This window comes from Vigna unguiculata, chromosome 5 (assembly GCF_037176805.1).
Source record: "Vigna unguiculata cultivar grain cowpea cultivar isolate G323 ecotype 2 chromosome 5, ASM3717680v1, whole genome shotgun sequence".
NCBI classification, from domain to species: Eukaryota; Viridiplantae; Streptophyta; class Magnoliopsida; order Fabales; family Fabaceae; genus Vigna; species Vigna unguiculata.
The window spans coordinates 2676800-2692290 of NC_140796.1; the positions used below are offsets into that span (position 1 = coordinate 2676800).

At 27.9% G+C, this 15491-nt stretch overlaps 1 pseudogene; it reads left to right on the forward strand.

The window, feature by feature from the left end:
- Positions 1 to 2629: 2629 nt before the first annotated feature.
- LOC114184901 (phenolic glucoside malonyltransferase 1 pseudogene) lies at positions 2630 to 4444 on the forward strand (annotated as a pseudogene).
- The last annotated feature ends 11047 nt before the right edge of the window (positions 4445 to 15491 follow it).

The following is a 15491-nucleotide window of genomic DNA, read 5'->3' on the forward strand; positions in this document are numbered from 1 at the left end:
AATACTGTGATGGAGTTTCTGACTTCAAAGTGGACAATACCTCAGATGTAGTGATTAACCCTAACGATGTCACTCGACAGATTTGAAATCGGAACATTGGATGTTGTATCAGGATTTTTAGAATTTGTAGGGACATGCTTAAACTTTTAATTCTTGTGGTGTGTGAAGAGTGGAGATGGGAGGATATTGATTAAGGTAGTATTGAATGTGGCAAGGTGTTTTCATTTCTAGGAATGTAGTATGTTGTGAGTGTTATGACATGTGAATTAGAAAATGTAGTATTGAAATGGATATTAATGTGTGCATTTTTTTTAATACAGTATGTGCGTATACTTGTGATAGAATAATAATAACAATTAGAAATTTTAAAGTGATGAGAAATCTTGGAAACTAGGGGTGATCATGGATCGGATCCAAATATGTGGATCAAGTTCAAAATCCAAAATTCATTTTTCATAAAATAAATTTAAAATGAATTTTTTAAAATTTATGTTCATATGCCCGACACCATAGAATTTGACAGATTTTTTGTCGGGGTTAACGAGACCAAATTTCAGCATGGGACGGACTCAACTGACTTTTGGTCGGAGCTGACTACATTTTGGTTGAGCTCGACTTGGTCGAATTCGGCCAAATTTTGGCTGGGGTCGACTCGGCTGAATTTTGGCCTAGGTCAATTCGATCAAATTTTGGCTGGGGTCGACTTGGCCAAATTCGTACGAATTTCGGTTGGGGATGACGTGACCAAATTTGGGTCAGGGTCGACTCGGCAAAATTTCAATCCATATCAACTTGACTAGATTTGACCAGATTTTAACTCAGGTCGATTTTGCCTAATATGACCTAATTTTGGTCAAAGCCGACTTGGCCAAATATGACTACATTTGGGTCAGGGCCTGATCATTCAAATTTTGGTCAGAGTTAACTCAACTAAATTTGTTGATCAGGACTGACTCAACTAAATATAACTGATTTTCGGTTAAGGTTATCTCGGCCGAATACGATCAAATTTTGTTTCCAAAGTAATAATTTACTTACCCACTCAAATGTGCTTTCGCTTATATTCTTCTTTTCTATTTCCTAATCACCTCGCCGCCACCAACTTCTATCGTTTGTCTTTAATCTATCGAATTAATTTTCAACATACAAAAGTATACACAGGTTTAAACTTATAAGAAATAAAAAACTCAATGTCGTGTAGTGAGATTTTTTATTTGACCACTTTTTACAATGGAAAGATGTATAAACAAGACAACAAAATAGTAGAAAGTTACGTACAAAAAAACTGCAATTATTTTTATAACACGAGCCGTCATGAATGGCGTCATTGATTACATATAGAGAAGGAAATTTACCAAAAAAGAAATTGTGATTATACTTATAAACTATGAATGTGGTGATTCGAAAGTGGTTCCGCGATGCATCGCAGACATGGCGTGGGTGCACATGGTATTATCTTATTTTGGGTCGTCGGTGAATACTAGGACGCGACCGACAATCAAGGATCCAATCCTAGGATGTGACAAGGAACAAATAATCAAAATAAAATTATGCATGATATTTTAACTTATTTTTTTAACTCATTCTTAACTAATTTTTTCAATGGCGTTTTATTTTTTAATTATCTATTTTAATATTTTTGAATGATGTGATATAATAGAGTGACTAGAAAGATATTTTAAAATGAATAAAACAAAATTAAAATACCATTATACATAAAACAAACCGATCTTTCTTTTTATTTTCTTTGCTATTATTATGTCTATAGGAGTGGCGCGTTAGGTGAAGTTTGGTTTAATTTTTACGAGTTAGATATACGTCTAAAAAAAATTAAATTCAATTATTATTTTTTGTTTTATTTGGATTGATTGCAAGAGTTTTTATTTTTGTTGTTAAATTTTTTTTCACCTGTTAAATTAAAATATAATAACAAAATGATATTCTACTCAAATTTTGATAGATGTATGGAATAAAAATTAATAAAATTATAATATTAAATATTATATTGTTAAAAGTTAAAATTATATATTTTTGTACTATAATTCTCATAAATAGCGAACAAAAATTTAATATTATATTAAGAAAATAAAAATATAACAATAGATCAACATAATTAATCTGAATATTTATATAATTGAAATTTATAGGAAATAAAATATTATCTCAATAGCAAATATCTTATTTTACATATGTTGGAAATATAAGTAATACAAATATGTATTTTGTTTTTATATTTTTTAATCTTAATAAATATGTTCCTCCTTCGAAAGTAAGATATTTTTTTATTAATTTATTAAAATGTCAATTACAGTTATAAAGAGAATAAATCTTAAAAAATGTTTTTATTAACTTCATGTTCATTATTTATAGTGGTTTCATATCTTTATCATGAAATAAATTTGTTGGACATTTTATAACTGATTATCATAACTTTTGAATTCATTATTATATATATAAAAAAGTATAATGATATTTTGACTACTAAATTTTGACAATTTTATGTATCATTTTTTTAAGTGATTTTAAAATATTGAGAATGAAAAAGATATCACATAAAATTTATACGAGAAAATTATCAAAAATTTAGTAATCAAAATATAATAATCTGTCTATAAAAAATTACATCCACTTTGGCGAGAATCGGTGTCCAAGTGCTTCTAATAAATATTGAATTCAAAGAATTCAAAAGAAGATGTTAGAGAGCATAAGAAAGAATGGTGGTAGCATTATTTGTGGAATATTGATGAGCTAACGAGAGGTAGAAGATTAGAGAAAGCAGAGGCATAAGTAACTTCTCTGTTTCTCTGGTTTGGACTGTACCAAAAGAAGCCATGAAAGTGGTACATGTATTCAACGTAGCTCCAACTTCAGAATCAAAAGAGTTACCAACTCAAACAACTCTTCCACTCACCTTCTTTGACATATTATGGCTAAGGCTACCTCCAGTTCAACGCATCTTCTTCTATCACTTTCCTCATCCAACTCCTCTCTTCTTCGATACCCTTCTTCCCAAACTCAAACGCTCTCTCTCTCTTGCACTTGCCCACTTTTTCCCTCTCGCTGGACACCTCACATGGCCCCTTCACTCCCAAAACCCCATCATCACTTACAAAACCGGTGACACTGTTTCCCTTACTGTAGCTGAATCTCACGCTGATTTCGACCGTCTCGCAGGCACGGATCTTTCTGAGGCTCGAGAAATCCACCACCTTCTACCCCACTTGACCATATCCCATGATCAAGCAAGTGTTCTAGCCTTGCAAGTCACTCTATTTCCAAACTCTGGATTTTCCATAGGAATAACCTCACACCATGCTGTTCTAGATGGCAAGACTTCAACATCGTTTATCAAAGCCTGGGCTTATCTTTGTAGAGATCAACCAGAACCAGAATCACCCTTTTCTCTGCCACCTGAACTTTCTCCATTTTTTGACAGGGAGGTGGTCCAAGTCCACGACCCCAATCATTTAGAGCAAAAATTTCGCAGTGATTGGTTACGACAGGGTGGACCCGACAACAGAAGCCTCGTAGTTTGGGATCTGCAAGTCCCAGACGATGCAACAAGAGGCGTGTTTCATCTCGGTCGTTCAGATATCGAAAAGCTGAAGCAGATTGTGGTGTCCAAGAAGAAAGGGAACAGCAGCAACCTGCGCTTGTCAACGTTTGTGTTAACCGTTGGTTATGCTTGGGTTTGCAGAGTGAGAGCTGAGGAAACAAAAAACAAAACGGTTATCTTGGCTTTGAACATTGACTGCAGGAATCGTTTGGAGCCGCCAGTTCCCGCAACGTATTTTGGGAACTGTGTAGGGGCGAGGCTTGCAATTGCAGAAACAAAGGAGCTATTGGGAGAGGATGGATTCATTGTGGCTGTGGATGCAGTGAATGAGAGTTTGGAAACTCTGAAGGAGGGAGCGCTGAGCGGAGCAGAAAATTGGTCAAAGTGGTTGCATGAAAGTTTCAAAGATGATGTGAAGATAGTTGGCGTTGCTGGGTCACCGAGGTTTGATGCTTATGGTAACGACTTTGGTTGGGGAAGACCAAAGAAGGTTGAGATGGCTTCTATAGACAAAACTGCAGCATTTTGTTTATCAGATAGCAGAAATGGCGATGGCGTTGAGATAGGTTTTGTGTCCACCAAAGAAGCAATGCACGCTTTTGCTTATCTCTTTCTCAATGGCCTTCATCAATCTTGACTTTTCTCTCCTTTCTCATATGAATAAAAGTTTAGGCAAAGCAAAATAAGAATCTTTCACTTCATTTGTTTTCCCTAATAGTGGCTTTACTTTTGCATAGATTGTCAAATTTGTACCAGGTGTTGCAAAATTATTTTCCTATCTAAAATGTGTTTTGCTTCGAAAATAAAAGAATAGGAATTAATGAGTTGGAGCTGGATTTGAGGGTATGGAAATAAAAGATTAAAAAGTCAAGTCAATTCTTTTTCTGACCCACTACTTTTATTTTTGTTACTGTGCATTCATGAGAAGGTAACGAAATTAACATTGTTGTTTAATTGTAAATATTGCAAATAAGCATTTTTTTTTAATGAAGATGTTGATACTAATATTACTAATAATATTAGAATAAGTTTACAATTCTCTTTTAATTTATGCTTTTATTTGGACACTTTGAAAATGAAGAAATACAGTAAAATATTGATAACAAAGAAAAAGTATTTAATTTGACTTGCGAATTACACTTTGCAAATTAATTGATATAAACCAAAAAAAAATTGATATAAACCGTAAAGGTAAAATTGTATATTATATAAACCAAATTTAAATTTGTATTTTAAATTTATAATTAGACATATTGAATAAATGAACATATTGAGTTAATTATGTAACGTATTAAATGATATATTAAATTAAGTTGTGATACTGTTGTTAATAAAATAACATATTACAATTTCTTTTAAATAATATCACATTTAAAAAAATATAGTAATTCAATTTTTTGATTTAAAATTAGTAAATTTTAAAGTTTTTTTTTAATTTTTAGTAATATTAAAATATTTGATAATAAAAATAGAAGATTTAAATTATAAATTAAATTAGTTATTTAAGTTAATATTGTAAATTTTCATTTATTTAAATGTATTAGAAGTTTTGTTCCTAAATAATTTAAATTAGAAAAAACAAATCAATAATAACCACAAAATAAATAAATACATAAATTTATAAATTTAGTAATACTAAAAGATATATTAATTATTTCATTAATATTAATTATTTTATAGTTTACATAAAATTTAGGAAACATAATAATTAAAATTTTCATATAATTTTGAATAACAGAATTCGTATTTATTTCTTTTTTATATTATCATATCAAAATAAAGGTTAAAACGGATCTCAACTAAATTATGAGATGATTATTGTAAATAACATGTTATTTGATAAATTTTGATTGAAACTATGTTACTTTAATATCTCAAAGATTTTTGTCAAGTATATATTTCTTTTATGTATTTCGGAAGTGTCAATTTTTGTGGGGCTTTCAAGACACAGTTTTTTTCAATATTTGTGGTCGATAAGATTTGTTGTAGGTTTATTTCTTGAAAATGAAAGTTGCTTAGTACGATAGGAAGAATTCAGTTAATAAAATTGAAATTTGATAGTTGTTGACTTATTATTTTATAGTTTCTAGGCTTACAAATGATCTATTAAGCTTTTTTTTGAGATGGAATAATATATTCGAAAATTTGTTTGGATTGGAGATACGTAGAAACAGGGATTGTTCACTATTAAATGGTCCATCTTGTATGGTTTTAAGTTAATTGGTGGTTTGCATGTTACTAATATTCAGTTGGAGAATAAAACATATATGCTACATTTAGCTTGAGAGTTTGCTTATGACAAAATATGACTTGAACTAAACTCATGCGTATTTGATTTCTTAAGTATTATAAGTATCAGAAACATATGTTCTTTAAATCGTCATCAAATTTGACATGGTATTAAAGATACATATAATGTTGTTCTTGAAAGTACTTTTTGGACACAAGGTAAGAGTGATTGTATTAATCTTTTGGATTAATCATTGGTGTTCCCACATTTGCATATCTAAATTGGCTAGTGTAAGACCCAGAAAAATTAATTAATTAAATAATTAATTAATTAATAAATGCGGGTAGAAGGCATCTTTATGATATTAATTGTTGTTTAATATGACGTGGAAAAGTACTAGTTCAAGTGGTTGATAGTATTTTTATTGTGTGATAGGACTTGGGTTTGAGTCCTAAGTATGCCAATTATGTGTGATTGTTTTGTTATTAATTTTTACGAATATGTATGGGTAGGTGAATTGTATTGTAAACTTACGTTGATTGTGTATATCATCAAATGTGATTTGGCATAGTGGTTGTGCTATGGCCTTGTGAGTGGAAGGTCACGGGTTCAAACCTTGGTAGACATAACAACTTGGATTGGAGTGAAGGTGGAAGGGTAGAGAACCTACCCGAATGGGTTGGTTTGAGCGATAGACAGAGACTTGGATGTTTTACTATAGATGAGGAGTCTGTTTCTTGCTTTTGTTGTTAATTTATGTTATTTTTCTTCTTTAATGGTTAATGAGGATGAGGATGTGCCTAATTGGACTTTGGACGATACTTATGTGCTCTCTCAAAAAAGTTTTACTCTTCTAGTATGAAACATGTGGATTAAGGAAACTTGATTTGGTTAGATGAGATGCCACCAGCTAAAACTATGGTTCTTTGAAAATTGTTGTATGATGTTTACTTATTGTTTTAGAGGTTAAGAATGATTTTATGCTCTATGTATTCTTTGTATGGTAATAATGTTGAATATTTCTCTCATTTCTTTCATTGTTCTATTGCTACAGTTATGAGAATAATTGAAGGAAGTTTTTCAGGAATTACCATTTTCTTCTTTGTAGGATGAAAAGTTATAGTCGATTTCAAGATCCAATTACATTTTCTTTTGCTATTTTTCAAATTAAGGAGTTAGTGCGTATGACTCAGAATAAATCTAAGAAACATATGAGTATAATATTGTCTCAAATATTTTGGTGCTAAAAAATTTCAATATTCAAAATAGGAATGGTAGCATGATTTCATTTATGGATGTAATTGACAAATTTCATATGCTAATTAGCTTAAGGTGAATACTGATGGTACAACTAGAGACTGTCTTGGTTTGGCTTCATGTGTTAATGTTTTTAGAGGAAGTTGGGATGAATATGTAAGTAGTTTTTCAAATTTTTTTTTATGGATTTAGACTACAATTTATGCTAATTTTATGACAGGCATTTATGTTTTGGAGCATCCTTAGAGGAGGGATTGTAGAGGCTTTGGTTGAAAAATGATTATTCTTTAATTTGCCATTATTTTTTTAAATCAATGAATGGTTTCTTGAAGTCGTAGTGATATATATATATATATATATATATATATATATATATATATTTAGCTTATAAATCAATGAATGGTTAAGAAAATTATTGTGCTTATAAATTAGCTAATTTAGCTTTCATTCATAAGAAACAATATAAGTGATTCAATATTTTACCTCTTTATATTTATTTATATTTTTTTCATAATAAGTATAACTTGCGTCTTGTCTCCTAAAATATAAATTGTATTTCTCACGAAGTATAAACTTTATTATGAGTTCAGTGTGATCCCATGTCGAGGACTCTCTTATTTTATTTTATTTTTCTTTTTAATAAAATTTTATTTGATAACAAATAATTCATAAACTTAAGGATTTGAACATAGTTGAGTTGGTAAAGTTCACAATAATATCTATTCAAAAAAGAATATAAAGTTTTAACTTAATAACCAATGCTATTTAAATAAATAATATAAATAATATCTAATCTAAGAACAGTTTGTTAAAAATGGTACCACTGTAAAAGTAAAAGATCTGACATTAGTTATTTGTATCCTATGCAAAATTTTGATTCAATGATATTCATATAATCATTTTAATCTCAGCTATATTATAGGATACTTCTTCAAAGTAGATTATTGATCTTTCCATAAGATATTTTATAGGTTCTATACAATTTTAAATCTGTTTTTTCTGTTTATCGCTATTAAATTATAAGTATTTGTATTTTGACTTAATAATATAAAAAAGGTTTAAAAAATTAATTGTGAAACTTACAATATATTGATAACATTTTAAAAACTTTAACTAAATTAATTATCTTTATCAGTAATAAAAAAAATAATAAATAGTACTATGAATTATATAAATTTAGATTCTCTATTAACTTTTCTTTTATAACATTCTTTTATTTATTTTTAAAATATACTAGTCGATACTTAATATTAATATTTAAAAAAAATAAAACATTGACATATTTTTAATATTCAAATTAATTTTTAATGTAAAAAAAATAACACAACAAATCTAATAAAAAATGTCGAATCAGAAAATAACAGATTAACACCTAATTGTCAATAAAAAATGCGGCCTTTAATTATATATATATATATATATATATATATATGAAAATGATATTTTAATCCAATTTTTTTTACTCACTTTTAATCTATTACTTTAATTACCATTAAATTATTTTTTTTATTTTTTTAAATGATATAAGATAATAATTTAATGGTAATTAAAATGATGGGTTAAAAGTGAATAAAAAAAAAGTTAAAGCATTGTCTTATCTAATACTGTATACAATTCTAAACTAACAAATGGAAACTTTCTCTATAAAATAATATATTTGATCCACTTGAATTCAAAATTTTCATTCTACAAAAGGTAAATTTGTTAACGTGTCAATCAACCAGAATTTACAGCTTTTAAAAAAAAATCAAAATGCTCAAATTATCAGGTTCAAAAAGTTTTTTTTTTCTCTCTCTCTCTTTTCTTCTTCTGTCTTTCCCAGTCTACACTCTTCGTTTCTCTCTCTCTCTCTCTTTTCTTCTCCTGTCTTTCTCAGTCTACACTCTTCGTTTCTCTCTCTCTCTCTCTCTTTTCTTCTCCTGTCTTTCTCAGTCTACACTATTCAGCTTCTTCTCAACCTTCCTCTTTTCTCTGTTTTTCTCACGCACAGACAACACCTCTTCATCTTCCTCTTTTTAGCTGTTTCAAATGAGAAGATCTGAATATATCACCTTTCTCAAGCAAGCAAACCGTTCATCTTCTTATATTTTTTCAGATCTAACTTTTTCAAGTGTTTTTTTACAGGTTTAAACCCATAAGTCGTTTTTATTTTGATTTTTGTGAATCTAACATCTATTTTTGTTCTTATATTTTGTCAGATCTAACTTTCTCATGCCTTTTTTTACAGGTTTAACCCCAGAAGTCGATTTTATTTTGAGTTTTCTCAACCGAACAACTCATTTTCTTCTTATATTTTGTGAGATCTAACTTTTTCATGCGTTTTTTTACAGGTTTTAACCTAGAAGTCGAATTTATTTTGAGTTTTCTCAACCGAACAACTCATCTTCTTCTTATATTTTTTGATATCTAACTTTTTGATGCGTTTTTTTACAGGTTTAAAACCAGAAGTCGATTTTATTTAGAGTTTTCTCAACCGAACAACTCATTTCTTCTTATTTTTTGTCAGATCTATCTTTTTCATTCGTTTTTTCAGAGGTTTAAACCCAAAAGTCGTATTTATTTTGATTTTTCTCAAGCAAGCATCTCATTTTCTTCTTATATTTTGTCTATCTAACTTTTTCATGCGTTTTTTTTACCAGTAAGAACCCAGAAGTCGATTTTATTTTGAGTTTCTCAAGCGAACAACTCATTTTCTTCTTATATTTTGTCAGATCTAACTTTTTCATGCACTTTTTCACAGGTAAGAACACAGAGGTCGATTTTATTTTGAGTTTTCTAAAGCGAACAACTCATTTTCTTCTTATTTTTTGTCAGATCTATCTTTTTCATGCGTTTTTTTACAGGTTTAAACCCAGAAGTCATTTTTATTTTGAGTTTTCTCAAGCGAACATCTATTTTTCTTCTTATATTTTGTCAAATCTAATTTTTTCATGCGTTTTTTTACAGGTTTAAACCCAGAAGTCGATTTTATTTTGAGTTTTCTCAACCGAACAACTCATTTTCTTCTTATATTTTGTCAGATCTAACTATTTGTTTCGTTTTTGTACAGGACTAATATGGTTCACTGCGACATATGGTTTTATTACGCAGATTTCGTTTTCATTTTGACCTTTCTCAAGCGAACAACTCATATTCTTCTTTTATTTTCTCAGATCTAACTATTTTTTTTTCCGATGATGGTATTTTCTAGGGTTGCTACATGTCTAATATGGTTCACTACGACAGATTTAACATCAGGTTTATAAAAACTTTTTATCTAACTATTTTTGGCGTTTATGTACTTTGATCTAACTGTTTCTTATATTTTTCTTCTGGGCTTCAAATCAAGATTTCAAATTGATTTAAGAGTTTTTTTCGCTGTACAACTTAACTGGTTAGTAATTTTTATCAAAATCTACCTTTTTATTTACCAATTTATCTGTATTTTTCCACCTTTTACAAGCAACCCGTTCATCTTCTTCATTTTTCTACCTTCAACTCTCTTGGTGTCATTTTTTTTTTCGTTCATGGTATTTTTTTAATAATGCATTCTATCAGCAGATCTCTTTATTATTACCCGATTTACGTTTTTATTTGGACATTTTTCAAAGAGTTCATCATACACTATATTTTTTCAAAGTTCTACACCAAAAAGAGTTAATCTAACTATTTTTTCCGTTTATCTACCTTGATCTAACTGTTTTTCTTCTGGATACAGGCTTCAAATCAAGATTTCAAAGTCATGCACGAGTCTTTTTCACTGTACAACTTAACTGGTAAGTAATTTGTATCAAAATACCTTTTTCTTTTACCAATTTATTTGTATTTTTCCACCTTTTACAAGCAAACCCTTCATCTTCTTCATTTTTTTACCTTAAACTCTGTTGTGTAATTTTTTTTCGTTAATCGTATTTTTTAATAATGCACTGTATCACCAAATCTCTTCATTTTTACCCAATTTTTGTTTTTATTCAGACATTTTTCAAAGAGTTCTTCACATTTTTCCAATCACTGTTTACTCCATCAAAACCATTTCGTTTACAAAACGTTTTGTATTCCAACCCCTTCAAATACTGCTTCGAATTTTTTCCAAATCAACCTGTCGATCAGTATTCAAACGCATTAAATTTCGCACTGCTCGAGATAATGATGAATAAACTGCTCCATCATCTGCCACTGCTCCATCATCTGCCATACGTTATAATTATTAAACTTTATTCTATTCCAATATTAAATACCCCTTCCTGAAAAAAATCAACATTAGTAAATTACATTAAATAATTCTTCTTATACTTTTACGACGCTTCATAATTCTTTTTTTTAACGTATTATTTTTTAATTCGTATTTATTAACCTGTACTTTTACCAGTTCAGACTGTCCAGTATGTATGGATACTTCCAACAACTATGACTTCTCCTATTCTTTTTATATATATATATATTCCCTATGTTTACCAATTCAAAGTCAGACATCTGATTTTTCTACTGTTACCCATTTTCTTCTCTTACAATTTTACTTCATCACCAACCTATTCTCCTGCAATGGAATCCATGCCCACACCACAATCCATACTTTTTTCAGAAATGGTTGGCAGATTCATTTCTATGTTTTTGAAAGACCAAGTATATTTTTTGATTCAAACTCATTTATTTTTGTTATTTATATTTATTTATTTCTTTATTCTTAACTTGCTAATCTTTTAAGGACTTTGGACACGTCGACCGAGTGTTCATAATACGCTATTGGAAGGACCTTGCTGCTAAATGGATTGTTGTTGATTACCAAAGTAATGTTCACCATGTTACTTACAACATGGATATTCACACTCCAATGATTACCCAAGGTTGGAACCAACTAAGATCTTTCTATGGAGATCATCAAATCTCTGCAGAGGATCACCCTGAATTGTTTTTTGAAGTTGAAAGTGAAAGAACAAGCAGAGATATCAAAGTTCTTTATCATTTTTTTGGTATTAAAGTTGAAAATTTTGTATGTAATTTTGTTTGAACTTCTTATTTATTTATATATATATATATATATATATATATATAAAAGAAGATTTCAATTGGACTCTGATTTTGTATGCAGTTATTATATATCTCAATATAAAAGTTATATTTTATTCTCTTTTATTATATGTATTTTCCTTTTTGTATTAGATTTTGTTCGACTTCATTTTAGTCAATATAAATTATTTTTAATTAGAAATTGAATTAATTAACATTAATTAGCATTCCATATAAATTGGAAATTTAAACGTCAGTGAAATACAATAACTATTACTTATTAATTATTATTATTAAAAGAATATGTTATAAAATAATGGGTTAAATATGTTTTTGGTCCCTTAACTTTCAGTGAATTTTGGAATTAGTCCATTTCGAAACTTTGAACCAATTTAGTCCTTCATTTTTTTGAAATACGTGGATTTAGTTCTTTTAATCAAATTTTGTTACGTTTATTTGACATTTCAAGCACGTTTCATGATAGCATTTGATTTAACCTTAAAGCAAAAATGTATCAAACAATATAAACAACTCAAATACAATCATGAAATGCGTACGAAACATCAAATAAACCTAACAAAATTTGATTAAAAGGACTAAATCCACATATTTTGAAAGATGAATGACTAAATTGGTTCAAAGTTTCGAAATGGACTAATTCCAAAATTCACAAAAAGTTAAGGGACCAAAAACATATTTAACCCTAAAATAATTAAAATATTTTTCACCATTTTCATACTCAGAAGAATTTAACATCAATTTTTATGGAAAAATAAATTTAAAATGACCGTTTAAAAAACTTTTTGTATTCCAATGCCTTCAAAGAGTGGTTCGAATTATCTCCAAATCAACGTGTCAATTAGTATTCAAATGCATTAAATTTTGCACTGCTCGAGATAATGATGACAACGTGTCAATCAGTCTTCAAATGCATTAAATTTCGCACTGCTCGAGATAATGATGACTAAACTGCTATATCATCTGCTACACGTTTTGTTTTCATATTCCAATATTAAATACTAAATCGCCAACCAAGGAGCGTTTCATTTTTTTAAATTTCTCTTCATTATGGTTTTCACTTCTCAAGATAAAATTAATTGCACTGTTCAGAGTTATCAACACTTTTCAAGACGATAATCATGATTGCTCTACGTAATATTATTATCACTAACACACTTTGATTATCGGTACCTCTCCTCACACTCAAAGAACGCTGTTACGTCTACAATTTACAACTTATCTTCTTTCAAGGATACTCATATGGGTTCATTTATTATAGTAAGAGAGTGTCATGTCCCAAAAAAACATAATTGGTGGTCTTCATAATTAATGTTTTAGAGCAGTAAGTACCATAAGATGACATTTTAGGAACCTTTACAAAGTTTTTTAGAGAAAATAACTATTGTTTTTAAAATAAATTAAACTAAAAATGGTAATACAATAAATTAATTAGGATTTGGTGTGGAATTTACAAAATATTACACAATATTTACTGAAATATTTCGTAGTTTTGAGAGTGAATACTTTCAAATATAATTTTCATGTTATTTGATACAATAATATTTACTGTTTAAGAATTATAATAGTGAAGTAAATGGAAATCATAAGTTACAATTTATTTTTAAAATAAATGCAAATCGAGGTAAAATCTAAATTTTCTAAATTTTTCAACAAACAAAATTGAAATAAAGCTCATGCTTCAATAAATATTCATTAAAGTTTAATAAGTTAAATCTATGAATGAAATATATTTGTTTGCTTCCTCATTCCAGTCCCACGTCTTAAAAATTTCAGAGTACAAAAAATATTTATAATTTAAAATTAAAAGAATACATAATGATAACTACCAAATATTTTTATATAAATATTAATAGTTTCTCCTTTTTTATAGACAAAATTAGTTATTTTTTTAATTTTTGTTTTAAAAATAATATTACATATTACACTTTTTTGAATCTGATTAATTAATAATTTCTTACTAATAAAAAATGCAAATAAAATTATTTACTTTAAATACATTTATTTACCAAATTAAAAATTAAAACTTTTTTTTACTTGGCTTGCTAAATATGCTTTTAATACTTTTCAAAAAATACTTTTCATCTTCTAGAAATTAAAAGATGTTAAGGAGAATAAAAACAACTTTTCAGTTTCTTTCAACACTACTTTCAAGATAAAAATTTGTCTCTTCCAACACATTTTTATAATCAATTGGCATTAATTATGAAGAAACCAACAACTTTTTTAGTGTCTCAATATAATGTTATATTTGAATTTATTGTATTATAATTTTAAATGGAAAATATTTTAAAAAATCTACATACCTTCTTGAAAAACTTTTATACGGGGTCCAAAAATCTTCTCACATTCCCATAGAGTAAAAGTCATTTTGATTGACCAAAATCTCTAATAGTATATAATCTAATATATAATTATATACAATTGCAAAGCTACAATACTGTTTTGAGTTCTAATGTGCATTGTCCCAAAATACACATCATTGGTGGTCTTCATAATTAATATTTTGAAGTAAATATGATAAAATAACAACTTTAGAAACTTTTACAAAGTTTCTTGGAGAAGGTAGCTAGTTTTTATAAAATAAATCTAATTAAAGAACGTAATATAATAAATTAATTAGGATTTTGTGTGGAATTTACGGATATTACATGATTGAAATGTTTTGTAGAATAGAGAGTAAATACTTTAAAATATAATATTAAATCTTATTTGATAAGATAATATTTACTATTTCAGAATTTTTATAGTGAAGTAAATGCAAATCATAAACTACATTTTATTTTTATAATAAATACAAATTATAAAGGCATAATCCAAGTTTTTAAATTTTTGAACAAACAAAATTAAAATAAAGTTCTGACTCCATGAATTTGTCTCATTAATGATAACATAGACTTTTAAAAAGTTCAAAATAGAAGAAAGATTTATAACTAACAAATATTTTTTATATAAGTATTAATATTTTCTCCTCTTCTACAGAAAAATTATGTATTTTATTAATTTATTTTAAAAATAGTCATTACATATTACACTTTTCTTAAAATCTGACCAGTTAATAGTTTCTTAAAATTACTTACCTTAAATATATTTAATTACCAAATTAAAAATTAAGACTTTGTTTTTTTTACCTAGCTTACTGAAAAATATATTTATATTTTTCAAAATCTACTTTTCATCTTCCAAAAATATAAAGATGTTAAGAATTAAAACATTTTTCCAGTTTTTTCCAACACTACTTCCAAGCTATATTTTTTCAACCTCTTAAAGAACTTTTCAGTTTCTTCCAACCTACTTCCAAGATATATTTTTACGGCTTCTCAAAGATGAATGTCTTTGTCATTAAATAACATTAAATATTAGAAACCAACAACTTTTTGTGTTTCTCATTGCAATGTTATATATGAATTTATTGTATTAAAATTTTAAATGGAAAATATTTTA